Consider the following 25,271-nt stretch of genomic DNA (forward strand, 5'->3'; position numbering starts at 1 on the left):
GACTAACCAACAGCAGCGCTCAGAGTAGCCTTGAGGGAGGTGGGGAGGAGGCCGGGAAGGGTGAGGACCTGGGTCAGGGAATGGCCAGGCTCCGGGATATTCCGAAGTCACTGGACTCGCTGATGGACTGGATGGGGGCGGGGGAAGCAGCCAGCATCAAGAGACAAACATGAAGATGAAAGCACACACTCAGGGACACCTTGTGCGAGGACATGGAGTCATCAGACTCAGAGACACTGAGAGCGGACGGCGGGGCCAGGGCTGGGGGAGCAGGCATCACGGGGACAGGGTCTCCGTGGGGGCGGTGGAACAATCTGGAGCTGGATGGGGGGACAGCTGCACAGCAGCGTGGATGGGTTCGGTGCCCGTAAGCTGGACATTGAGAAGTGGTAAAGATGCTCCATTTCACATTATGTGTGTTTTACAACAATAAGAAAGAACAACTACAAGCAAAGCATTCTGCCTGAGCAGCTGGGGCACCGGTGCTCTCACAGCCCACCCCAGGGAAGGCTTCGCAGACAGCTCCACAGAGACGGAGCACTGGAGTCTCTGTGACACCTGAGCCCACTGTTGGATGTTCCAGCAGGACACTGAGTGGGCAGAGGCTTGAGGTCTGCGGGGTCTGTGTGGGGCAACACATCAGAGCAGTGGCACCCACACCCACAGCCCAGTCACTCAGGAGGCCAGCACGGGAGGAGGTCAGGCCATGGACAGCCAGGCACCAGGCCCAGGCCTTCTGGCACAGAGGTTCTTGCGTTTACCAAAACGCTTCAAAGCTGGGTATTCCAAGTCAACTTTATCTCTAAATACATAACCATCAAAATAGTAAAAGCCCAGAACGAGATGCTACTCAAACTCCCAATATTATTAAAAGTCTGATGAGACTAAGTGCTATACAAAAGGCCTATGGTGAACTCTCATCCACTGCTATGGGAACATTGTTGGGTCTGTACTTTTGAGAAGACACTGAGGGTGTGGCAGGCTGTTTCTACAATGGTCCCAAGGGTCCCCGCATCCCGACAACCACACCCTCGTATGGGGGTTGGACCCTGCAACACGATTCTAGCCCAGAGACTGCAGCAAAAGTGACGGGAAATCACCTCTGAGAACAGCTATAAAAGATCTCTTTCTCTCTCACTGTGACAGAGCAGGTGCCATACGGTGAACTTCCCATGGAGAGGCCCACACGGCAAGGCACTGAGGGCGGCCTCGGGCCAACAGCCAGCAAGAAAGCAAGGCCCCCGATGTAACAGCCAGTGAGGGTGAATCCTTGCAACAGCCAGGGAGATAGGCTGCACACAGAGCCCCACCCCTGGCGCTCCGTCGGACCTTCGGGTGAGACCACAACCCCAGCCACACCCAGCAGCAGTTTGAGAGACTGAGCCCCTAGACCCAGCTAAGCCCCACCCAGACCCAGAGCCACACAAACCTCGTTATTTTAAACCACTGCATTTCGCAGTAATTTATTTACACAACAACAGACAACAATGTCGTGGGTTTATCCAGTGACGATGAAGATCACCTAATCCCAAGACCCAGCAATTCTACAACTAGGTACACAGCCCCAGAGAAAGGTGTGCACATGTGGGACAGGACACACATATGGAAGCACTCATTGCAGCATTGTTTATGATTGCCAAAACCTGGAAACACGTCAAATGACCACCACCAGAATAATGGGTAAACCACACAAAGCAGGGGCACTCCAGAGCCATATGCCACTGCACACAGTGCATACAGATAAAGTTTAGCTTAAAAAGTAAAACAAAACAAGACACGCAAAATGCAAGTGCATCCACGTAAAGCTGGAATACAAGCACAACGGAACTGTGTAATGGGATGAACGGGGGAGCAGCACAACTCCGGAGAGAAACAAGGCAGGGATGAGACCAAGAACCAGTGTCCTTCCATCTCCTGAGTGGGCTGTGGCTTCCTCTAGGCTGCACGCACTCCCCTACCTGCATCTGTCATAAGAAGAAGGGAAGGGGGAGGTGGAACAGGAGGGAAAGAGTCCACCACGGAGTCCGGCCACCTGCAGCCATAAATAAACCTGCCGCTGCTCGGTTTAAAACCAAAGACTCAAAGGAGAAGTTAGCACTGATAGCCACTGCCATTGCCCAGATTAAGATGGCCTCACTTCTTCAGTGCAAGCCCGCCCTACACTGCTAATGCTGAAGTCAGGTAAAGCTAAGATCAGACAGGACGTTAGTAACACGAGACGTAGAACTAGAAGCTTCAGTAAAAAAGATAAGCAGCAGCCCCTCCATACCTCAAAACACCATCTGGAGAGAAGCGGCCCCTAAGAGGGCAAACTTGAGAAGGAAGATCGCAGGGGGTTGAGAGGGAAGGGCAGGTCGGGGAGAGCCGGGAAAAGAGACAGAAACACACCACCTTTGTCTGTGCCACCTCCCTCCCTCCCTGTCCTGAGTTACTGCTTCCCTGCGTTTCCTGGCTCCCTCCTTGGGGTGACCCGGCTCTGCTCCCACCCCCTGCAATCCCAGGGACCCCCAAGGGCCGAGCTGCTCTGCCCCCAGTCGCCCCATCAAGCTTACATTAGTTCATTCCCCCACGGACACCTAGAAACATTTCTGGCTTCTTGCTTCCCTTAAGCTCCAGAGATACACAATTTTGCCTTAAAAACTCTTAAGTACAGTTTAGCCCACCAGTAATAAATACAAAAACTGAGAAAAAAAACAAGACTACATTTTCTGTTTATTTATTTTATTTTATTTTTAGAGAAGAGGAGCGGCGGGGAGAGAGGATCCAAAGGGGGCTCTGAGCCCAAGGGGGCATCGATCCCACACCTTGAAGCTATGATCCGAGCCGAAATCAAGAGTTGGATACTGAACCGACAAAGCCACCCAGGTTCCCCAAGACTGCATTTCCTACAAGCAAATTATCCTTCTCCCTAGCTGCCTGCCGGCGGACAGGCTCCAGGGCCAGTCCCTGGAGTTCATCCTGTGCCCGGACTCCGCAGGGCTGTGCGGCTCCCGGTTCAGCAACAAGCCACTTATTAGTCAAGTGAGCGCCCTGCTCGGACGCGAGCACTCCGGATCTGCGTTCTGAAAGTACAATCCCCCTTGTTTGTTTTTCTTGAAAAAAGTTCTGTTTTCTTTTTAAAACCAAAGTTCCATGAGGTTGTGTGAACCCAGGACAGTTCTAACTTTCAGAGGGTTTACTCGCATAAGCTGCCAATGTGGGAGCTGAGGGTGTTTGTTTCAAGAGGATGTGAGGGCAGCAGGAAAGACAGAAAATACCACAGTTTAGAATTTCTTCCCTACAAAATACATATCATAGGGAAACTCCATTTATCTGCGCAGGAACATCTCCACCATCCGCTCTAAGTTACAAATGTATGATTCCTGTTCAGACATGCCAGTGGTACCTGTGCCACTGAGAGAGAAGGGTGGGGGTGCCAGGCGGCCCGTGCGTCCAGCACCCACATCACAGCTCAGCTGCCTGGCGACACCACTTCTTCGCCTGGACCGGGGATGAGCTGCAACTTCAAGAACACTGACCGCCGGCAGGCCCCACATGGCAAGACGCAGCCCCAGGCTCTCAGGGCCAGGCGCACTGCTCTGCCGGGACTGGGCAGGACACAAACTTGGGAGTGAATGTGGCCGCACGATGCTAGGGCACTCTGAGAGTGGAGCTTCACACACGCGTGTGCACACACACACACACACTCTCAGGCTCCTACACACTCCCCTGTGCATCACCCACATCTTGGCTGACTGGGATCCCCCCAGCCTGCCCTCTAGAAGCATGCCACCCATGCGATCCAGCTCAGTGGAGAGACCACTCCATCCTGAAAAGGGTGGCAGAGACCACATGCCCCTGGGGGAGGCAGGCATGCAAGCAGCTGCCGATATGAAACACGTGAGACCCCCATGTCTGGTCCTTAGGAATGGCGTTCTGCTAACCTCCTTCAACACTATTTACATCAAGGATGGGCCGCACAAGCAAGTCTCTGCACTTCACGAGGGTCCATTAGCCAGAAGCAGAAGCCGCTCTGTGAGGCACCACCGTCTGCCCCCCACATGTGCAAGGACAGAAATCCTGCCATCAGGAGCCACCGGGGCTCATTACAGCGTGTCAGTACACAGACAAATGTGATCACCATGCCATCCCCGTGGCTGGGAAGGCTGTCATCATGCAGTCGCACCCATCATCCCTTGTGTTTCAATTCTTCAAACGCAGACATACCATCAGACGTTGCTGATCAAACTGCTCATGAAGTCTGACCTCCTGGGATGAAATCCAAGACATAAGAAACCCAGACCCCATTTTCATGTATTACTTGGTTAAAAGAACAAATCACAGCGGTAGGTACTGACAGCTTTCCACAGCCCAATGCCGTGCTATATGTTTGCCATGCACGGTCTTGGGTTCTCTTACTGCCCCCTCGAGCCAGGTTTGTGATCAGCCCGACTTCTCAGACGTGATGCTGGAGCACAGAGGGGTCACTCCGCCTTGGGCTGGGGGTAGGAGGAGCAGGAAGCTTCTGTGGGGTTCCGGCTTGGGGTGGCTCAGTTGGTTAAGCATCCCTTCAACTCAGGTCATAATCTCAGGGTCCTGGGATCAAGTCCTCCATTGGACTCCCTGCTCAGTAGATAGTCTGTTTCTCTCTCTGCCCCTCCCCCCTGCTAGTGATCACTCTCTCACACATTCTATTTCAAAAAATATATATAAAATCTTAAAAAAAAAAAACAAAACCTAGAATCTACCAGCTTTTCTAAGTAACAACATAAACAGAACACCAATTCATAAAAGTGCCCTCAGCAAATGTAGAGATTTATTCAAATCGTGCCTATGCCTCCCACACAAACATGAATCCCACCCTCCCCAGAGGATATATGTCCTCACACGAACCACACAAGAAAGGAGCAACAACCGCTTCTTCAGCCTCACTGACCGCAGGCACCGGTCACCCTTCCATCTATCACCTCTGGTACCCTCACAGCCCCCCTGCGTGCCATCCCCACATGATCTCCCTTTGACAGTCATCAGAGACAAGCCTGGTGCCCCAGGTCACACCTCATCCCGTTGCCTATAGCCCTCCTCTGTGAACTTGACAATGAGACAATCACACCCTTGAGAGACTCCCCTGGTGAGCATACTCCCCTTCCTGCTTTCGGGAATAGAGCCCCCAAGTTTTGACCAGGTTCCTGGCTGCCCAGTTGGAGAGGACAGTCAATGCCTCAGCCGCAGCCAGAAAGGAGTGGACGACTAAGGTGAGGTCAGCAGGGTCTAGGCAGAGGGCACGCCTGAGGCTTCACGGTCATCTCCCTGAAGATGAAGTCACTGGCCCTCACTCCATCTATCCCCCACCCCAGAACGGAAACACTAGCACAGTGAGCTGCCATTGACCACACAGCAGGGACACCATCCCCGGGGGAGGCAGGTAGGTAAGATGAACAGGACACAGGTCCCTGGACAACCCAGGCCTGGGCCGCTCAGCCCCAGGCTGTGAAACAAACATGTTGCCGGTTTAAGGTACTGCATCTCAGGGCCTCCGTGTTAAAAGAGTTGGCCTATACCCCATGCATGTGTGTAAACCTCATGCTTAGATCCTACTTTCTGGTTCCTTCCCAAAACAGTCACTGAGCCCATTTTGCACACCGAGCCTGGTGCAGCAACTACAGAATCCCCAGTAGCAGCACCTGGAGATTCATTCCAGCCTGCTAATGTCCTGCAGTCATACACCTCCGTCCTGCCCCTGAACCACGATCCTGTACCCAACCCGGCTGACCCAGTGGGCCGACGTGCTTGGCTTCAGGTGGCAGCCATGCTCAGTCCTGGAGAATGTGTGGGGCTCTGGGACCAATGGAGGCTTCAAGGAGGTAAGGATGGCATCATCCAGGTCAACCTGACCTGGCCACTGTGAGCCAGGTCCCCAACCCCGACTGTGATTCTTAGCCTTAAAAGATATTACCTATCAGCAAGAAGTACCTGCGAAGTCAGATAGCCACACCTTTGCAATCGCACTCCCTTATGTATCTGCCAACGGCAGTATGGTTTCCTCCAGGTTCATAAAAGTATATTCCTGAGAGAGGACCATGCAGCTCTGCCGGAAAAAGGCCACCCTATGCCATCAAAACTGACCACAAGAATGGCAAGTTTAAACTAGACACTGTTTATGCTCCTAACAGCAGGAGACGTGAGCTCTGTGCCTGGGAAAACCATCTTCAAAGCAACAACTGTTTTCCCAGCTGTGAATACTTCATCCTGGGAAATCTTTTCATACCATTACAAAAATAATTTTGAAAAGATTGAACAAATATTCAGCCTAATCTGCCTATTCTGGTATTTTAGACCCAAAACTGGAGAACTGCCTTGCATACACTGTCTGATTAGCCAGTGACTAATCTTCCTTATGAACATTAGAGAACGCTATAATGAAATAAGCTTCCTTAAGTAAATGTAGCATCCACTCAACTGGAAACAATATATTTAGTGGCTTCCTTTGAACAGCCAGGAAGCGGAGATAATTTCAGCAGAAGAAGGGGCAAGGCAGGAAGCACCCCGCTTCTGCCTCTTGGCTTACAAATATGTGCCAACGAATATTAGAAAATTGGTTCTGATAATGGGGACAGCCTGGAGGTCACAGGCATGTCCAGCCAGAAAGGAGGACAGGCATGTCACAAGTCAGCTCCTGGCACCTTTGGGGCAGAAGCTCCCATAAGCTTTAAAACTCCTGATGTACAGCAGGATGGAAAGTTTCAAGACATAGACTCTCTGAAATCTGCCTTCTAAAGCCAAGAGGAAACCCCCCCCCAAACAAAACAAAACAAAACAAAACAAAACAAAACAAAACAATAAACAAGCCACTGAAGGAGAGATTCATTCAAGAGACCAAGTTCTCACTGGCCCTGCTTTCCTGGGCAAGGAGGGGACAGACCCAGCCTTCGGCTTCCAAGGCTGTCTGGGACAAGGGAGTGACAACACTGGGCTCAAGGAAAGCAGGACAGAGCCATCCAGCCCCGGTGGAGTGAGGTTGTCTCCAAAATGGCAAAAGGATGACTTAAGGGTGAGGCTGTGATTCTTACCTCACAAACTGTGACAGAGCGACATGCGACCCCCGCCCCCGAAAGCCAACCATGTCTTTGAAAACACTTATAAATAAATATGGTAACATACTGAATGTTTCTCTCTCAACTGCTCCACGTTTTCTGAATTTTTCACCATGGGTGTGTTTTATTTTTATAAAGTGTGGGGTGGGAGGCTTTGTTTCCAAAAATTGAGTTAAGAATGGCACGAAAAACGGTCATGTATAAATCAAGTGTGCAGGAAGAGCTCAAGTGTGGGAGAGACACGGCCTGAGATCGGTACCTTGGGAATGGAAGGGACACTTAAAGATGGAACACACTAGGGGCGCCGTAGGGGATAGTGCCTGCCTGAGTCTTGGTTTCAGCTCAGGTCTGGATCTCAGGGTCATGAGACCAAGTCCCATGTTGGGCTCTGCGCTCAACGAGGAGTCAGCTTGAGATTCTCTCTTCCTTCCCCTCTGCCCCTCCCTCTGCACATGCACATGTGCACACACTCTCTCTCAAATAAATAAATAAATCTAAAAAAAAAAAAAAAAAGGGAACACACTGGATGTCAGGAGGGTGGAACTGGGGTGGGGGCTTCCTTTGTCAACTTTCCTTGTTCACTGTTTCGATGCTACTTATCCAGTGAACAAAGCATTTCCAGGCTGCACACCACGGGCACCTATGTGAAACAAGGATTTTCTCATTCCTCTGTGTTCTGGACCCCAGTCAGCTCAGCTACCACAGGCTGCAGAGGGACACAAGCCCTGGCATGGCACACAGCACACACGACAGGTTACTCACACGCGCAGAGGCAGGTCCCCCAGGTCCCGGGGGATGTTACCAAAATCTCTCTCGGCAAAGACAGGCAAGTGCATCGTTCCTCCAAGGTGTGCCTGGGTGTCATGGACAATCCACGCACACAATCCAGACCACAGCCAGAATAAAGACCCCACAATGAGCCAGTCAAGAAACACGTGAGCACCTGCTGTGTTCCTGCGTGCTGGGGGCCAGGGTGAAGAGCGAGCAAAGATGCCATCTGTCTTCGGGGACACGTGACCAGATGATGAAGGAGAGGCCAAAGGGCATGAGAACAGGTACATGGAGGCCTGGAGGGTACCACAGGCTTCCGGCCATGAGCTGCCTACAGCGAGAAGCCACCCCTCACACAGGCAGGGTGTGACAGAGAGAGCTCCCAGGGCCACGAAGGAAGAAGGAGGGGGTGGCCCCTTTCGGTGAAGGTGACGGGGCTGGGACTGGGTGGAAGTGGTCAGATCCATGGTGTCCGTGACAAGTGGAGGAGAGTCCTACATGGGGGGAGGGGGTCCCGACTGAGCCCCTCACTCCCAGACAAGTGCCCTGCTGTGGGGTCTGGAGGGAGAGGCTCCTCCTTCACACTGCCACTGTGGTGTCCAGGGACAGCTGGGTTAAATGAACAGGGAAGAGGAAGCAAGTCACAGTGCAGAGTCCGCAGGGAGACAGACTAGAGTGCTCCCAAACCCCACCCACAAAGGGCAAAGGGCAAGGGCCCAGGGCGGGGTGGTCGCTGCCACCAGCCTCCAGGGGGCAGCGGGGAGAATGCTCCCCACCCCCACGGACGGGCAGGAGGAGGGAGGTGGGGAAAACTGGTGGCCAAGAATGACAGCAGGTGGCGTGCGCACTGGCCGTGAGAACACAGATGTGCAGCGGCCTGTGTGCGCCCGGCCCTGCCCGAGCATTGCCGCTCGGCAGCCCACTAGAGCGCATCCGCAGTCATTCCCAGGCTGCACTGCAGAGTCTCACGGAACAAAGATATCAAGATTTTCCTTATTTTTCATCCAGCCAAGTTTTCCACTAAAAGAAAACCAATGGTTCACAACTTGGAGATGCCTGAAAACTCCTGGAGACCACTGCCGTCGTCTGCTATGTCCTCCCCGTGACACCCATCTCCCACTGCAGCTTTAGGCAGCCACAACCCCATGTCCCCATCTGCTGGGACTCGTGCATGGAAGGCTGCCTGTCCGGGCCTGAGGCCCCCACACCCCGGCCCAGCAGAGGTGGGGCCCAGCGAGCCCATTCCTGCCCTGGCTACCCGCCTCGCCTTTCCAGCGGCTTGCTCGCTCCCATGGTGCTGCCCGGCTGCTTTATTCAGCATACCGCTCGAGTCCAGGACTGGATGCGCCCCTCCTTGACGCTCACACCACTATCAACGCCACAAATTTCTTAGCCAGTTTATCCTCAAATACTGCCCTCCTCGCCCTCTGACCTCCCCTCCCAGGTTTCCTGGAGACACATCACTGTGTGTCTGCCGGGCATGTGCGCACCTCTTAGCCAAGCCTGGCCCACCATGGTACTCCAGGATGCGAATTTCACTTTTACAAATTTCAATTTGATTCCTTAACTCTTCCCATTTGTTCTCAGGCTGGAGGGAAAGAAGGACAGAATGCTGGCTCTCCCATTATTACCCAAATGCTTTAAATCCATTTAAACTCTCCCCGGTCCTCTGCCTCATACTTCTTGTGAATCCTGTCCCCTGCCTTACCTGCTGACTTTGAGGACAGGTCTCTCCTCCCGTAGACTGTGCTTTTTGAGGACAGCTATCTTCCTTGGAAGACCCCGTGGGGTGGTTTTGCCTTTGTCCCTGCTGGAGGGTCCGTGAATCCTACTGGTCTGAACATGTGTCCCTGTGACTTTCTTTCCTTTTTTCTTTTTTTTTTTTTTAAGATTTTATTTATTTGACAGAGACACAGAGAGAGAGCACACGTAGGCAAAGCAGCAGGCAGAGGGAGAGGGAGAAGCAGGCTCTCCGCTGTGCAGAGAGCCTGATTTGGGGCTCAATCCCAGAACCCTGGGACCATGACCTGAACCAAAGGCAGCTGCTTAACCAATTGAGCCACTCAAGTGCTCCCGCCGTGACTTTCTTGACCTGGGGCTCCCATGTTGTGGGTTGGTATGGATTTGGGTCTGGTTCCGACACACACTGTAGGTCTGGGATTCCGATTCTGTGCCACAGACTCTTTCTTCGCCCACCCTGCCTTGCTGCTGTGTCTGCCCAAGGGACAGGATTTTCTAATTCATGAGTGAAGCACACGTGGCTCTTGGATTTGGGGTAGGAGCTCAGCTCCACGACCTGCACACAAGTACATGCCGAGCACAGCCATGTTGTTGGGTCAAGAGCTCAGCTGCACCATCTGTACACGAGAACAAGCCTTACAGTGGAGGCCCAGTTCCGACACCTTTGGGGCCACCCACTCCAGCTTCACTCACCAGTCTGGCTTTGAGCTTCTTTATTTCTTGCATACCTGCTTGCTCCTAGTTACGTCACATTAATTCTGATGTCACATTTCTTCAAGCACGTTTATGTGTTTGAAGAAGAAGGTATTTCTCTTGTCAACCCATCAGCCAGACCAATAAATATAGATGTTTACATGTTTACACACACACACACACATATGTATTACTTCCAATTTCATCATGGGCTGAAAACCGTGGGCCTACACATCACCTCGGGAGCCTAACCTACACATACGGCACAGAGCCCTTCTCTGGTCACTCCCACATGACTACTAACTCCAAGTTCATTCTAACAGTCACAGCTCACATGACGCCTGACTCCCAGGTCAGTGTGCAGGCCCACAGCTTCCCTCAAGTACAGAGTGTAGCCTCCAGGCATGAAAACTGAAAATATTCTTTAAAAAAAAAATAATTTATTATATTATTATATAAATATTATATATTAGATTATATAGATTATATATAATCTATATAATATACAATACAATCTATATAATATATATTATATTATATATAACAATGTAAATATATAATAAATATATATTTATATATAATATGAAATATATATTATATAAATTATATTAATTTATATAATAATTTTCTTTTTTAAAAATTAATTAATTAATTAGAAAGAGATCATGAGAGAGAGCATGAGAGGGGAGAGATCAGAGGGAGAAGCAGACTCCCCATAGAGCTGGGAGCCTGATGTGGGACTCGATCCCGGGACTCTGGGATCATGACTTGAGCTGAAGGCAGTTGCCGAACCAACTGAGCCACCCAGGCACCCAAAAACTGAAAACGTTTAAGTGACGCTCACAGTTCTGGGGGTGGGCATCAAGAGCCTGGACTGAGGCTGAGGGTCACAGCCTTTCCCCACCACCATACCCTCAGCTGGGACCGGCTTCCAGGGTCTGTGTGTGATGATATCTCAGGGCCCCACACATAACCTGGGGCAGACACCAGCCAGGACATCTTTCTGTTTACCAGGCAACCGCTTCCTTCCTTCCCTCCTTCATCTGACAGGACCCAAACCACACGCACCCACTCCCCAGACACTGCTGGGAATGACTCATGCCCCAGCGCCACAGTGTGGCGGCCACACCTCAGCCTATCTCATGGGGCTGAGGGACCGCAGGCAGGCAAACAACACAGCTCGGTCCGGCCAGGAGACTGGAAAAAACGACCAACCCACCCGAGGCAAGCTGGCTACCACCCACTTTTGGACAGCAGCGGGGAGACCCCAGCACCTGGTCTGTAGGAGGACTTCGCCCGAAATGGCGTGTACTTGTAAGCCCCGCGCGGCCGTTCTTCGCTTCCCCTCCAAACGCCTCTGGAGGCAGCTGACAAAAAGGAACGCACCTCACCAGTGAAAACTGCTATAGACATGTTGGGGTTTCGAGCTGCTGGCCAAGAGTTCCTGAGACATCTTAGGTGCAAAAAAAGTGGTTTTTATGAAAACACAGGGTCAGGACCTGTGGGCAGGAAGGGCTGCCGCTGGCCTGGGATTGTGAGGGGCAACTGACTATATTCTACCGAGCTGTGGGAGGTGAAGAGGAAGACTCTGAAAGGATTCCCATCTGCTAAAGAGACCTCCCAAGATCCTGGAGAACTAGCTATTGTCAAGCTAGGGTTGTTTTTCCCTCTAGCAAGACATTATAAGATCGGGAGCTTCCTGGAGGAATGTTCTACTCTGTCTGTCTCAAATATTTGTCAATGGGCTGCAGGTTATAAGGAAATTCAAGTTTATCTACATTTCCTTTTGCCTTTGTACTCCTCATAAAAAACCAAACAACTGGCCTTCAGAATCTGGGGTCTCCGTCAGCTGCGGGGTGGAGCAGCCCTCCAAGCTCAGACGCAACCCAGAAGCAAGGGTCCCACTGCCGGCCTAGCAGTCCCAGTCCTCAATCAGGAGGCCACTGGCTTTCTGAGGCAGCCAGGGGACGCCTCGCTGCACACCCCTCAAATTCCCAACAGCTGGAGAAACGGAACCTCAAGAGGGCACAGGGCAGGACAGAGTCTGGAGAGGCGGTCTATGCACAGAGGCCCGGGAGGCCAATGCAGAGCCGGGAGGGAGCAGTCTGGGAGAGGCAGAGCGGAAGTCATAAACAAGAAGAACTCGACTGGAAAACTATCTGAAGCATAAAGCAAAGACGAAGAGCTCTTGGCATAAGGAGCAAGTTTTCTGATCAATACAGAGAAGACAGGCTTTGCAACAGAAGTGGGAAAAAAATAAACAACAACAACAAAAAACCCTACAGGCATCCACGAAAGCAAATGACCGATATGTATGTGGAAAATGACCATTCATGGCTGTAATCAAGGAAAATGAAATTAAAGCAACCGTGAGCTACCTTTCTCTCTGTCATACTAGAAAACGTGGAAAATAAATTACAGTGCCCAGGGCTGATGTGGGTACTCTGTTACACAGAACCATTGTGAAAATACTGAGGATATACTCCAAGATTTTCACCGGAGGGTTATCTGTCTTTCTGATTTCTTCCGTGTCGTTTCCTGTAGCTTTCCTTTTCTTTTTTTCACACTGGTCATGTGTAAGTCAGGAAAAACAACAAACAATCCTTTTTTTTTTTTTAATTCCACTTCGCTGAGTTACTTTCTGCTGAGCACAAGGAAGCAAAGCTACAAACATCTCGCTGGCTGGCTGGCAGCAGCAGCAGGGAGTGCATTAGCAACGGATACACAGACAGCTGGACTGGGGGTGGGGGGAGGACCTTGGTTTTTTTGGCCCAGAATGAGGGCTGCCAGGTCTCCATGGCAGCAGGGAAAGCTTATCAGCTTCCAACTTTTCTGTAATTCTTCAGATTTGACAAACGAGTGGAGAATACCCATTGTAGAGAACATGAGGAACACATGCTCGAGGCCAACCTAACTGACCGTGGGCCTCATGGGCCCTGTGGCCACAGCCACTTCTGAACGATGCCCAGGGAGGCCTGCCACTCCCGAAAAGCTCCTGGCGAAAGACAGGATGTCACACAGAGGCAGGGCAGAGGCCACGTCAAACCTGGCCCCAGCAGGACGGCCCCGCCACAAAGCCAGGACAATGCCCCTACACCTGCCCACCGGCAGTTTCTAAAACTGAGCACACCAAGGACACAAATCGCCAAACCTGAGAAAAGCAAGTTTTCATTTCCCCTCTCCTACTTCCCAGGGCACTTTTGTGAGCACCACCATCAGAATGACTGAAATAAAAACCAGAGAAACACCAAATGCCGGTGAGAAGGTGGAGGGGCTCATCTCAGGCGGGATGGTGGTGGGCACATATGCTGGGACAGCTGCTCGCTCAGAAACCAAACTTGCACATAGCAAATGGCCCAGCAGTTATCCTCTTGGGCGTTTACCCCGGAGAAATGAGCACTCATGCTCACGGATGTTCATAAAAGCTTTATTCATAAAAGCAAAGACCTGGAAACAACCCAATGCCCTGCGTTCAGTGAGTGAATGGCTAGAAAGGGAGGGGACCAGGGAGCTGTGCGGTGACAGGGGACTTCTGCACCCTGACTGTGGTGGTGGCCCCAGCCACCTACACTGGCGATAAGGCTGCATGTGCATGCACACCACAAGCAAACACGTACGTGCACACAGGCACACATGTAAGCACCACGCGTAAGCACAAACACAAGCACACACAGCAGGGCACGTGTGCGCACAAATGCGAGCACGTGAACATGTGAACACACACACAGGTACACGTGCTACATGACTACACAAAAGCTAGTAAAGTCAGAAAGAGCTCTGTGGATTGCGCCAACGTCCATTTCTGGTTTTGACACTGTGGTCTGTGATCGGTGGGGGAAACTGGGCAAAGGGCACACTGGCCCTATAATTTTTTGCAACTTCCTATGTATTTATAATTTTATCAAAAATAAACTCTTCTGGGCTCCACACTGGGCATGCAGCCTACTTAGAAAAGTAGAAAATAAACTCTTTTTCAGAAAATATCAAAGTGAGCACTCCAAAGGTACAGTTCATTCTAACCAGGCCCTCTAGACGAGCTGGCCCTGTGCACCAGCTCGGGGCGGCTCCAGCAGGAACAAAGGCTCCCTCCCAGGCAGGCCCACCCCCAAACCCACCATCCCAACACATGGACGCTCGGCTGTGGCTGGGAGAAGACCCTGGGGTGGGACCAGGTTTGGAGGACTGGGAAGGGGCCTCCTGTGTCCCCCACCTCCATCCCCTTCCTCACAGGAGTCCTCTAGCACGCCCCCCACACACCCATCCTGCGCTGGCTGGAGCGTGCCCCAGCACAGGTACAGTCGCTGCCTGTACTCGAGGGCTCCACATTTTCGAAGCACCACCTCATTCAAGGCCAACATATACCTCCCTGTGCTTTCTTCTACTGACAGAGAAAGAGAGCACCCGCACAAGCTCGCAGAGCCTGCTGTGGCACCAGAAAGCCCCTCAAGGATGCAGAGGCAGCCACAGGGACTCACGCACAGCCCCTCTACCCCCTCAGCTCCTAGTGGCCCTTGGGACACCTGGCCCCTAACTGCCCCCACATGGAGGCTGGGCAATGAGAGGCCGGATGCCCCCTAGCACAGCACCGAAAGGTTCTGCAGCCTTTAAGGTGTACTACCAGCCTTTAAACCCCGAGACAGGGTTCCCTCTGAGATCGCCGGTCAGGGCCTCTGTGCTCTGTGTTCGTTTCCCCCGACAAGCTGCAGCCAGGATCTCAGCAGTGGCCTTCCCTGGGACACAGGAACCAGGGACCAGGGGATGCAGGTAACTAGCAAGCCACCCACTTGCACCCTGGACCGTCGGGGCTTGTGTCTAGAAGAGGCCGCAGGTGTCCCAGCTCAGCACACTAGCACCCACTGGTGGTTCCACTTCCTGTCTATGTAGATACTAATTTTATATTTCAAATCAAATGTTCCCTTGCCATTCAGAGACGTTGTGTTCTTTTTCTCCTTAGCCCTCTGTGTGGCAATGCCCAAGGCAACCTCCCCCCGATGACACAGGGCCCTCAGCAGTCCCTAGGACAAACCCAGAGGCCTGCCAGCCTTCCCAGGGTCCCCGAGAAGGGCTGTCCCTTACCCAAAGTACAGGCCCTGGGCTTCCTTTCACACTGTGGAGACCCATTCACTTGGGGCCGGGAGATGTGCAGCCTGAGCTGCCAGACCTCCATCAGGGAGTGCTGCTCCAGAGCAAGGAACAAATGTGGGTTGGGAGCAGCTGTGGGGGCCAGGGCCCAGTATGGGTGGGCCAGACTGTTTAGACCAGGAATGCAAACTCTGGGCCAAGTGCCCCATGCCCGCCTATTTTGGTAAATAAACTTTATTTGGCTGTGGCCGTTTGCTTACACACTGTCGGTGCCCTGCTCCTCCACACACAGGCTGAGCAGTGACACAGACCACACGGCCCACAGAGCCTCAGAAGGCTCCTAGCTGGCCAAGCCCTGATTTGGTTTAGGTCAACTCTCTGAGGTGGGGGAGAGGCATGGTGACCAAAAGGCTGGCCAAGTACAAAAACCAGCCGCTCTCTTAAAGTGTCCAAGAACTGACAAGAGCAGGGAACCCCCAGGCCCAAACTGAGTGGTTCCCAGAATCTAGAACCAGAGACGTGGCAAGACATGAGGGCTATTCTGTCCTGAGGCAATCTGCAGGTGCCCACAAGTCCGAACTTTAGCTCTGGTGGCCTCCCAGGACGAGGGGAGGGACTCAAAGAGCCCAGTGGCAGAGCCACCCTGAATCTCCTCAGCCTTTTGACAATTCTGGGAGTACCTTTCTGTTGAAGTAAGATCTAAAAAGATGTGCCTGGGGATGCCTGGGTGGCTCAGTTGGTTAAGCGTCTGCCTTTGGCTCAGGTCATGATCCCGGGGTCCCAAGATCGAGTGCCGCATCGGCCTCCCTGCTCTGCAGGGAGCCTGCTTCTCCCTCTGCCTGCTGTTCCCCCTGCTTGTGCGCTCTTTCTCTCTCTCTCTCTCTCTGACAAATAAACAAATAAAATATTTTTTAATTAAAAAAAAAAGGTGTCTGATTCTGTAATAAACTTTTACTGTTTTTTTTAAGGGGAAGAGGATTATTTCGGGGAGGGGGGGTTGAGAGATTGTTTTTAAACATGTATGGATGTTAAATTTTACCAAATGCTTTGCAAGCACATATGGAAATGAAAAATGGCCACAGACACAGGCCCTTTTCATTCTTCTGGAAACATCCAACCCAAGGTCAGGCCTGCATCAGGCTCCCCTTCTTAGGCCAATCTGATCAGTGTTTGCTACTTAATGCAAATGGGAGGGAATCAGTGAGAAATACTACTTACTACCAAGGTCAGAACCCATTCATCATTGGGTTTTCTCATGTTTCATGCAATTTTTCCACCCCAACAGTGACTGATGTGATTGTAAACCCAGATTTTAAGCAACATGGCAAATTAACCATCTATCTACTACAAGTACAGTTTTACATACTGTGTGCTTTGCTACAAGTTATATGTGAGAAAAGCCATTGCAGGTTACTACAAACAGGAGGCCGCCCCAAAGTCCTCTAAACTCTACCCCAACCCTCATTAAAAAAAAAAAAAATTACCTTGCTTGATTCACCTTCCTCTATAAAACAGATTTATTATTAGAGTTGATGGAACAATATATACAGTAATGAGCAGTCTGATAATATCTTAAATATGAAAACATATGTTAATTCAACATTAAATAAAACTCGTGTCTGCAGCAGAACAAAAAACAATTTTTAATATATACTTGCTGAACAGGTTAAATGTCCCAGTTTGATCCCAGTGAGCTGCCACTAGGTTTGATCGGTTATAGAAAAGTTAGGTGAGGGATCAATATGGAGAATGTGAGGAAAGAAAAAGTAGAAGAAAATTAAAAGGCTGGCCAGGCCAGAAAGCTCAATTTCAGAAAGGAATGTGGGCAGAAGGAGAGGAGGGCCACACCGTGCGGCCGAGCAGTGACAGCAGGAAGGCCAGAGCAGGCACCAAGGGGCCCGGGGGTGTCTGGTACGGGCAACAACAGGACCATAGCTCCTCACGGACCAGCCACCATCACCAAGTTGTAGCCTGATGTTATGTGACTCAAAAAACAGACCAATGGAGTCCGCCCTGTGTTGGCTGCAGGAGCCTTGTCCAGATCACTCACTCCTGGAGAGATACGGAGATCTCCTCAGAGAAAAGCATGACACTTACATGAAGGACATTAAAAACTACCCCCCAATAAACCACAAAGGACTTATCATCATGAAACCTGAAAGCCGATTCCAAATCTCATACAAAGAAGAAAATACATGACAAAGGCCAAGAACACCATCCCCAAAACAGTAAGTACTTACTCTATTCAGTATTAAAACACGCTTTTATAAAAACTGAAGAATCACACAATGTGGCAAGAAGCAAGCTAAATAAATAATGGCATGACAAGTTAATGGGCTATTATGCAACAAAATTTAGAAAAAAATATGTAAGACAATATGTTCATAATTGTGGAAGAGAGAAGGCAGCCTTTATCCTAAGGGAAAAACGATACCAGACAGGTTTGACATCAGCCTGCACACGTGGAGAGCATCCGCATCAACGTCAAACTGGAAGAAAATATGTGTAATACACGCACAAAAAGAAAACATTTCTTTAAAAAAAGACAAAAGAGGGGCGCCTGGGTGGCTCAGTGGGTTAAAGCCTCTGCCTTTAGCTCAGGTCATGATCTCAGGGTCCTGGGATGGAGCAACCGCATCCGGCTCTGCTCAGCGGGGAGCCTGCCTCCCCCCACCCCCTGCCTGCCTCTCTGCCTACTTGTGATTTCTGTCTGTCAAATAAATAAATCTTTAATAAATAAATAAATAAGTAAATAAACAAAGACAAAAGATGTGACAAGGAAATTCATGGAGAAAGACCAATCCTTAAAGAATGACTAGAAACCGGGGCGCCTGGGTGGCTCAGTGGGTTAAGCCTCTGCCTTCGGCTCGGGTCATGATCCCAGGGGCCTGGGATCGAGTCCCCCATAGGGCTCTCTCTCAGCAGGGAGCCTGCTTCTCCTCATCTCTCTCTCTGTCTGTCTCTCTGCCTATTTGTGATCTCTCTCTCTGTCAAATAAATAAATAAAATCTTTAAAAAAAAAAAAAAAGAATGACTAGAAACCATCTTGGTCCCTTGTGATTAGGAAAATACAAATTAAAAGAGGCCCTACTCAGATGGAGGTCCGTGTTTGACTTTGCACTCCGCAGGGAGTCCGCTTGAGGATTCCTCTCCCTCTGCCTCTGCCCCCCCAACTCTCTAAACAAACAAACAAACAAACAAGCAGGTCCTACTCTGCACCCACCAGATTGCCAGACACAGAAGCAGTGGGGCCCCTGGACACTGTGTACCACGTGTTCCCCTACCGATCCTCCCACCTGCCACTCCATTTCCAGGTGTGAGCCCCCGAGAAGCAGTCACGTGCACACACACAGCAGACACACGTGCGCTCAGCAGGCGTTTCCACAGGTAAACACAGAAACAAGGTAAACAACTGTTACCAGCGAGGCTGAGAGGACACGACGCGCTCCAGGGAAATGTTAAGTAGAACTTACAACCAATGAGGAAGAGCCACACGGGGGACTCGGGGTCACCTGTAGGACACAGTGAGCCAAAGGACACGTTAACAGAAAGTGCAAACCATAAAGAAACACTGATGAAACCAGACTTGATCAAAATTCAGAACTTCTGCTCTTCAAAAGCCACTGCTCACAAAATGAGAAGGGCAGCTACAGACTAGGGGAAATATGCTTGCAAAACAGAAATCAGATAAAAGACCTGTATCCAAAATATGTAACCAACTCTCAAAACTCAACCATAAGAAAACAACCCAACAAAAATGGAGAAGAGAGCTGAGCAAACACTTCACCAAAGATAACTTAACTTCCGGCAGCCAGAAGGCACACAAGATGCTCACGCCACCAGCGATCAGGGAAATGCTAGTGAAAAACCACAAGAACGAACAGTTTACTCCAAGTCAATTGTACCTCAAAAAAGGTGCCTTTTAAAACCACACACACAGCAAGACATAACTACATTCCCGAGAGTGGCCAAAATTTTAAAAACTGACAATACCAAGTGTGGACAGATACACAGAGCATACAGAACCCTCACATACTGCTGGCAGGAACGTGCACTGGGGCGGCCACTTTCAAGACAGCTTAGCAGCTTCTTAAAAAAGTAAACACAGGGGCGCCTGGGTGACTCAGTGGGTTAAGCCGCTGCCTTCGGCTCAGGTCATGATCTCAGAGTCCTGGGATCGAGTCCTGCATCGGGCTCTCTGCTCGGCAGAGAGCCTGCTTCCCTCTCTCTCTCTCTCTGGCTGCCTCTCCGTCTACTTGTGATTTCTCTCTGTCAAATTAATAAATAAAATCTTAAAAAAAAAAAAAAAAAAGTAAACACATACTTACCATGTGGTCCACCGAAGTCCTGAGAATATACCCAAGAGAAATGAAAACAGAAAGCCTTGCACACACATATTCACAGCATGCTCATTCTAGCCCCAAACTGGAAACACCCCAAATGTTCGCAATCTGGTGAACGGAGGACCAAATGCGTGCTAAGTACAGTGGAGTGTTACTCGGCCACAAAAAGGAAAAAACTCGGGAGGAGGCTGAGCTGGGTTACCGAGACAGGACAAGGGGATCTCGGCCTCCCATTAACTTACCATGGACCTCAGGGGAGTCACGGAACTTCTCTTGGTCTGCCTTTCCTCTCAACTCCTTTAGCCCTGAAGTCGGTTGGTTTATAACCCCAGCTGGCTGACAACTTAAGTGTTCAGTAGTCACCAAGTAGAAAACAAAATAATGGCAGAGGGGAATTTCTGCTGGAAAAACAATTTAGGCTCCCAGGGAGCTGCCTATAAAGATTAGCATCCCCTCACCCCCACCAGTTTAACAAAAAAGTCTACTGCCAGACCCATAATATTTCTTAAGCAAAATACCACTGGAATGAAGTATTTTGGCTCTGAGCAAATTCTCAAGGCCATAAAGTTCACAACCTCATTCGATGGTTTTATAAAGTGCTTGTTGGCTTCATGCCCGTAGCTCTTATCCCATTTTCGAGATTACATAGGAAGGAAAAAAAATGGTCCATATGGAGTAGCTACTTCCCTTCCAGATAAGCAACACTCCGAGCACTCTGAGTATGGAAATGCGGAGCCCGGGCCACGTCTAGCCCCGCTGTCACCAGCCACGTCCTTGCAGGGCCCGTGAAAACACAGGGGGCATGTAAGGAACTTGGGAGCCCAACAGCTTATGCACAGCACATGACATTCTGAAAGAAGAAGTCACCATGCCCTCCAGACTTCAGGAATGCACTGTCATTCCCAATGTGGGACGGTCTGCTCGTCAAATCTGAGGTCTTTCTCCCAAGCACATCACCAACATTTACAGTGTGAGAGCAGATGCCAGAAAGGAGTTGGGTATATTCCTTATACGGTGCCAGGCACTGCTGCCGAAGCACGTGGCTGAGCAGCCCACTGACTGGCACTCCCCGCCCAGTTACCCTAAAGGGCCAGGGCAGGCAACGCTGCAGCTCCCTGTCCTGGTCTTCCTCGGGTGCTCCAAAAGGTAGCGAGATGCAGGAAACCCCACTGTGAGTCTTTTCTCTATCCCAGCTGGCCAGGTGACCAAGCAAGTACCAGCCTCTCTAGTTGACTCATACATGAAGTCAGGACCACAGCCACACCTGGGCCTGGGGCACCCCAGGGCTGTCCCATGAGAACTCTGGTGCTCTGCAAACACAGGGATTCTCACCTGAGAAATGAAGGGAGAAGGCCCCTACTCACCGCCAGCCACCCCTCCTGTCTCCGGACAGCTCAGGTCGTGGGCACCGCAGCAGCCCCTCCCAGGTGCTGGTCAAGGCATGTAGCAGCTTGACTGGCCCGAGGGGACAGACGCGGGAGGCCATTTCCCAGGCATATGGCTCAGCGTCTGGGACAGAAACTAAACCATGGAGGATCTCCTCAGCAGGGCTGGGTAGACCTGCAGGAGCAATACCACGACCTCCTGCCCTTTCCTGTGCCAGCTGATAATAGGGTCGCAGCCCCTCTGAATACACCTGCTGTCTAAGATTTAATCTTCACAACCCTCTCAGTGGAAGGGGACCAGCAACTTAAAGGTCTGACTGACCAGTCCCAAAGCCCAGGCTCACAGGACAGTTTCAAGAAGCCAGGAAATGGGTGGAGACTCTGTGGTCCAGGACATCATACTCGGAAGAAGGATGGAAGAAGACAGGCCTGTGGACTCCATGCCAGACCCCTGGGTCGTCCACCCAGCACAACAGCGGGAGAAGGCGTAGCACCTGCTAGGTGTAGGACATACTAAGGCCGTAGGTCCTTAGTAAAGTCTGTGGCCAGCCAGCCAGAACCAGTTACCAAGCACCAAGGAAGGCAGCAGGAGGGCTCTGCCCTATCCCAGGACATCACACACACCCTCTTCTCTGAGATGCAGACCCTCATGGGCCTTGGCAGGTTAATGGGCTAGTGAGCCACACAAATGAAGGAGTGGAACGGGGGGTTCGGGGTGTCTGGGGCTGTACAGATGGCTTTCTACGTTCCAGAGTGCATGAAAGTCAGAGATGAGCCCACTGGGTGTGCCAAGGCCCCCTGATCCCAGTGGGAAGTCTGGCTCTGAGGAAGCTGCCCCCAGGGGCCACAGAGGGCGAGCACTGAGGAAACGTCAGCTCTCCTGGCACAGGCTCAGGGCGTCTGTGCTGTGGGAAGTGGCCACACAGGGTCCCATAGGCCTATCTAGACGGACAGTCCCGGGAGGACAACACAGTGGTCCAAGTGGGGACAGAGGCTTCTCTGTTCTTCATGTGGATTCCAGAGGTTGATCCTGGAGCCAGGGCAGTGGGGGGGACAGCACAGTACTTTTCCATGAGCTCCCAGGGTAATAGGATGTGCTCTCCAGGCCCGGTCCACCCACTCTCCTTAAGATTAGGTGCAGCGGTCAATGTTCTCTCTTTAGAAAACTGCCTGACATTGCTTTTCCATATTCCCATGAGAACCACAGAGTAAAGAAATACTTTTATTAGGATAGCCCAAGGTGTGTCCTCCCAGAGAAGTCTCCACTTCCCTGGGAGACTGACAGTATAAGAAGGGGTCTTCGGGACACAAGCCTGCAAGCACAGCACCTCACTGGGAGACGCACTTAAAAATCCTCCCGGGGCCTGGAAACACGCTTGGCTGCAGCTCTTTGGGGCAAACAAGCACCAGCTGCCTAAAGGCAGAGGGGCTGCGACCCCTGCTGGTCAGTCCCGGTTTTGCACTCACTCTCCTCCGCAGGCCACAGGTGGGTTTCAAAGCCCACTTCCTGCTCCTCTACTTCCTCCACTCCTCGGCCAGCCTGCCCCTGAGCCTCAACACCCAGGGACAGAAAAGGAAGCAAAAGTGCACGTGCCTCTACCAGGAACCTCCTCCATTATGTTACAAACCAAACAAAAATCTAATCACCAGAAGAGAAACCGGAAGCTCCTCTTCTGTTTGTATGTAAGTACAATATATATGAGAACATATATGGAATATATAGAAGTACAATCAACATGTACTTTAATAACAAAAAACAATCACATACTAAAAAAAAAAAAAAAAAAAAAAAAAGACCTGAACTTAACAGAGAGTATCACCTTGCATCTTACGCAGAAATTCTAACCCATACTGGCGTCTACCATAAACCCACACTGTCTGTGGGTCCCGCCAGCAAGCAGAGATCAAGAAAGGAAAGCTGGAAGTTCTGTGACAAAATTAAAACTCACCAAGGTGATAGTATGGGGTTTATTTTATATTTTAAAGATTTATTTTTTTTATGTGTGAGACAGAGAGAGCAAGTGTGTATGTGTACAACTTGGGGGGGGGGCAGAGGGGAGGGAGCAGGACAATCTCAGGCAGAATCTGCACTGAGCACAGAGCCCGATGGGGGGTTTGATCCCAGGACCCTGAGATCACGACCTGAGCCAAAACCAAGAATCAGATGCTCAACTGACTGAGCTACTCAGGCATGCACCCCTGTATGGGGCTTATTTTAAAGAAATTAAAGGAGTCTAGGGCACCTGGTTGGCTCAGTTGGTTAAGCATCTACCTTCGGCTCAGGTCATGATCCCAGGGTCCTGGGATCAAGTCCTGCATTGGGCTCCTGCTCTGCAGGGATCCTGCTTCTCCCTTTGCCTCATTCCATGTCTCTCATGAATAAATAAATAAAATCTTAGAAAAAAAAAGAAAAGAAAAGAAAAAGAGAAAGAAATTGGAGGAGTCTAGAAGCAGCAGGAAAGTACCCTAGAAAGAGCCCAAGAAAATCATGTGTAACTGCGGCTCTGTAGGAATCGGGGTGGACTGAAGCACCAAGCAGGAGCTTGAAGAGCTCTCCCGACGCCAGCTTCCTTCGGAGAGCTGGAAAGCAGAAGAACAGACCCAGTCAGGGTTCAAGCAGCGGAGGACAGAGACTAACAAGAATTGGCCCCGGGGGCGTCACAGGTTTGTGAAGAGCCCGCACTCAGAGCAAGACGCAGGCACCACTGATGCCAGCCAGGTTCCTGACACCGACGCTGTGTGAACCGCCACACTTCCACACACAGGAGTAGACTGGCCTTGTGATCAGATGAGCTGCCACATTTGGTAGGCTCTCTGCCAAGAGCATGCAGAAAAAGGGTACCCGGAACCAGTGAGGGTCCTGCGCCCTGCTCACCCCCACACCTCCCAGGCCCCATGGCCACAGCTGAGCCTCTTCTGAATGAGCTCACAGCGCCTCTCAGAAGTACAGAGATGCCTCAGTGGATGCAGACCTCAAGTGATCTGGACCAACAGTCATCAAAGCGGTCGCACATACTCTGAAGGACACCGAGACTCACTCGGGCAGCCGCGTGGCAAAGGTGGTCTCAGGAGTGCACTCCCAGGGCCCTAATGCCACTAGCGGTCCTTCCGAACCTGCTCCAAGTAAAGGCTAGAATGGCCCGCAGCCAGGAAGTTGGCTGGTTGTCAGGTTGGCCCTCCTCTCCTCCCCCCTGCATAATGGTCCTTTCCCTGTTTTCTGGAGAAAAAGCCACCTGCTGGGGCGCCGGGTTGAGCATCGGATTCCCACTTGGGTTGGTCATGATCTCAGGGTCGTGGGCTCCTCGTGGAGTCTGCCTAGATTCTCTTTTTCCCTCTCCCTCTGCCCCTTCCCCTGCTCATGCTCACATGCGTGCTCTCGCTCTCTAAAATAAATTAAATCTTTTTTTTAAAAAGCCACCTGTCACCTCAATCTTACCAGGGAACACTGCTGAGGGCATAAATACCTGGGGGGCACTAAGCAAGGACAGAATTTGAAATACTGGTGTTGCAGAAGTCAACCCCAACTACCCCAGCAACACATCTTTGACCGAGTCAGGTAGTTTCCAATTTTTTCTTCAAAAGAACTGAAGAAGGATCTAGTCAAGTTGTCATCTAATGGCAGATCTTTAAAAATAAATTTTGATAAAATGTGCCCCAAATCACATTAACCGTCTCCGAATGTGAGGATTTAAGAATGCTGTTACGACCAAACTTCCATCCTCACTCACTGATGTGAACAAGGCTGTTCAGGGCTTACAGGCAAGCGTGGGAAACAGGACCAACACCCACACTCAGCCTTGTCCCACTCGAGGAACAGGGATGCTCACCCACAGGTGCATGAACAGGGAAAGCTGCCGCATCGCTACTGCTGTCTACCTGCTCAAATTCTACTTTATGTGCAACAATTTGTCAGAACTTATAATATCTTAGGCCATTTTGATCATCTGCATGGTAGGAACTGTAAAGACCACTCAATAAAGAGAAATGCTGACACTCAGAACATGGTGGTAACTAAACAAATTTAAATGCACATACCTACTTTTGTGGCAGAGTTACGTCATGCTAGACGTGAACACTTTTATGTTATGATCTGAATTCCTGAGTACAGAGTCTCGGGCCACGTTCCATGCATCCCCCAAGGTGTCCCTCCTTGTGCACGCCGCGCTGGCCCACCCGAGAGCACT

The 25,271-nt window shown here is 50.8% G+C and overlaps 1 protein-coding gene and 1 long non-coding RNA gene across 4 annotated transcripts in view; both read right to left on the reverse strand.

The window, feature by feature from the left end:
* The window catches only part of CHLSN (cholesin), a 123,225-nt gene that overhangs the window by 87,711 nt on the left and 10,243 nt on the right, over window positions 1–25,271 (reverse strand). The window lies entirely within an intron of this gene.
* LOC309854640 lies at window positions 16,859–19,671 on the reverse strand. The gene is made up of 2 exons (XR_014306323.1): window positions 18,395–19,671; window positions 16,859–18,174 (listed from the first exon to the last, which is right to left on the reverse strand). It is a non-coding gene; the product is annotated as an uncharacterized lncRNA (long non-coding RNA).

The sequence above is a fragment of the Mustela nivalis genome, assembly GCF_964662115.1.
Source record: "Mustela nivalis genome assembly, chromosome: 19".
Taxonomy (NCBI): domain Eukaryota; kingdom Metazoa; phylum Chordata; class Mammalia; order Carnivora; family Mustelidae; genus Mustela; species Mustela nivalis.